The sequence below is a fragment of the Pygoscelis adeliae genome, unplaced genomic scaffold, assembly GCF_000699105.1.
Source record: "Pygoscelis adeliae isolate BGI_AS28 unplaced genomic scaffold, ASM69910v1 Scaffold215, whole genome shotgun sequence".
Classification (NCBI taxonomy): Eukaryota; Metazoa; Chordata; class Aves; order Sphenisciformes; family Spheniscidae; genus Pygoscelis; species Pygoscelis adeliae.
The window spans coordinates 1,536,562-1,539,422 of record NW_008824770.1 but is presented as its reverse complement, the minus strand read 5'-3'; the positions used below and the strand labels follow the sequence as shown (position 1 = coordinate 1,539,422).

The following is a 2,861-nucleotide window of genomic DNA, read 5'->3' as shown; positions in this document are numbered from 1 at the left end:
AAAAGTCCAGAGAAGGAAAAACTTATCCAAGGCAGCAGAGAGAGACGAAGTTAGGATAATATCTCTGTGGATTGGTTTTGGTTCCTGCTTGTGCTTGACCCAAGTAGATCAACTCAGCCCTGCGCTGTTTCCATAATGTTATAACATAAGAATTGAAGCTGAAGAAAATCGTGCTTTTTTGGGCTTCTTTGGCAAAGAAGCTGGACCAATTTGATGGAAAGTTTTCAGTGCCAGGTTGCTTTCATTTTTATGTTGATTCAAAATAGTACTAGGCTAACCTGTGGCAAAATTAAGACTTTTCTGATCTTAGATTTGGCAAAGGGATTGGATTTAATTTGCTAGCTTTTGTATCTAATCTACAGATCAGATTTTAGGCTTTTCATGAGACAACCCATGCTAGCTGAAGTGTCTTTCCTTATAGTTGCTGTGCCAATGAAAGTCAAGATTTAGCAACTGCTCTGTATAATGCTCATAAACTCACTTCTTCAAATATTCCCTTAAGCCTCACTCAGTTAATTTACCCCAGTCAGCTTGCAGCGTACATCACCCTACTGAACCAATCTTTAGCACAGTGTATTGGTAAGTGCCATTATTTCCGGTCCAACCGGAAATAACTCTAATGATTATCTGTAATGTCTTAAAACATGTCAAAACCTCACAAAGGGAAGATAATAAAAATGCTTTTAAAAGTCCTTAGGAAGGTTGAGTGCCTTTCTTCCTGTTTCCCTTTCAGAAGAGGGGAGAGGAAATGATATAATCTGACCATATTAGTCATTTAAAACAGTTATGTCTTTTTTTATTGCAACACTTACTAAACAGAGGCAAAGAAAAGAGGTGGCTTTTGGAGAAGAAAGGAGGAAAGAGAGCAAGTTTCGTCCCTTATTGCTCACCTCAGCAGAAGGTGACTAAACACTGACCTTGGACATGATTGTAGGTATTAAGTGATAAACGTAATACTACAGCTACTTTCCACTCAACTTCCAGTCATGCGGGGTCAATCCTGGGCACGGTTAGGCAGAACCTTTCCTTTACACAGAGTTTCCTTTACAAGTGTGGTAACGATACTACCCCTGTATATACTACTTTCAGACATGATCCCTGTCAAAACAGAAATAAACTCTGGCAGCATGCTTTGGCAGCTCAGTTTTGCCTGAATTGGACTATTAAGTTTGAAATTGAAATGGCCCCCTCCTGCCTTGGTCATGGAAAGGATGAAACATACTGAAGAATTATCCAATTAAACACAGAACCCTATCAGGGTAATGGTCAAAGGAGGGCTTGACTATACATAGTAAGTGTAATTCGTAGGGTTTTAAAACAACAGCTAGGCTGAATAATCCCATGACAGAGAGGAGGACGAAGGGTACGTGGACACAGCGCCCAGATGTGCAATGGTTCATATTCATGATTTGCGCAACGCCCATTGGCCAAAATCAGCAAAAGTTGGCAACTCATTTCAGCTAAAAGAATGCTGAAAGGACCTGTGTATCGGTGAGCGCTGCGTCTTAACATCGGAGTTCCCCATCTGCAGAATGGGGGAAAAGCCTCTCCCCTCCTTTGCCGTTGCCCGGTGGTGCAGCATCCATCACTGTGGAGCCATGAACTTAACCTGGAGGTGGGGGGAGCTGTGTGCCATTTTGCAATACAAACAAGAATAGCAGGGCCAACTTAAACGCTAATCTTCCCTTTTTAATTGGCAGCTTAAAGTATTAAGGATAGCAGGAGACAAAAAAACAATAGGCTCTAGAGGTTGTGCAACTGAAATCCAGTTTCAGGGCTTTTCGGAGACCAAGGCCTCACACTAGCTCTGAATATGAAGGCGCCTGGCAGTCGGTGCAGAAAAGGACAATAGATGAAGAGAAGTTGTTCCTCAGGCTTGAAAGTCACACAGAAGCAGGCTGATTGTGATTTTGATGAAATCATCTGCTGAATCTACTGCTGAAGTCCAGATAGTGACATGGGAAACAAAAGCAGGAACAGAAACACAGAAATATCCAAGCCAAGCCCCCAGAGAAAGGCCAGCCGGAAACGACCATGCCAAGAGGAAAACTTTGCTATTTAGGTAAAACGCATGGAATCCATTACTCCCCAAAAGATGTCCTGATCCATCTAAACTGATGTCTTTATTCATGCTTAAATCCCCAAGAATAATCCATCAGCAGCACCAGCTCCAGCTTACCCATTAAATCCTATTTGGAATTTAGTGATCAGCACGCCAGGAGAACCATGGATTTCAGTCTCGCCGCAGGGCAAAGGAATTATACATTAATAAGCTTCTCTTCCAGTTGTCCAAACTCTGTACTGCAAATAGATTAAAATATTCCATCAGTTTTGCTTCTTCCTATTCAATTACTAACATCTGGTTAGAGCTAACTGGTTGAAAAATAAGTATTGGGTCTGTAACACTTGCTAACCAAACCAACTGTGAACAAAACATGTCGGATTGTAGTGTCATTCCATTTCAAGGGCAGGGAAAATACCTTCTGTGTGCACAACAGCTTTTATACTTTGCCATCAAGAATTCAGAGAAGAGACATCAGCTCAAGCTTTAGTATCATCATGTATGTTTTTAGTTTTTAATCAGCGAGTACATTTATTCAAGGTAAAGGTGGGTAACGGATGAAATCTCAGTTGAATCGTCTCAGCCAAATTAAATTCATTTAGCTATTCTGGTTATTGGACACCTCTATGATATTGATATAATATTTATACTTTTTAATATTCTCCTAGGGCAATACAAGCACACAGATTAATAGAAAGAAGAGTAGGTTTTTTGGGAGTTACGGAAAAAGATGCAGCTAAAGTCTGTGTTCTTTGTACTTGCGTTGGCCTTTAGGCCATTTTTATGGAGGTTGGCGAGG

General features: G+C 40.9%; 1 protein-coding gene across 4 annotated transcripts in view; it reads left to right on the top strand.

Annotated features, from left to right (window-relative positions):
* Nucleotides 1–2,861, top strand: part of CDPF1 (cysteine-rich, DPF motif domain containing 1) — a 20,783-nt gene that overhangs the window by 16,551 nt on the left and 1,371 nt on the right. The gene's annotated exons all lie outside the window — the stretch shown is intronic.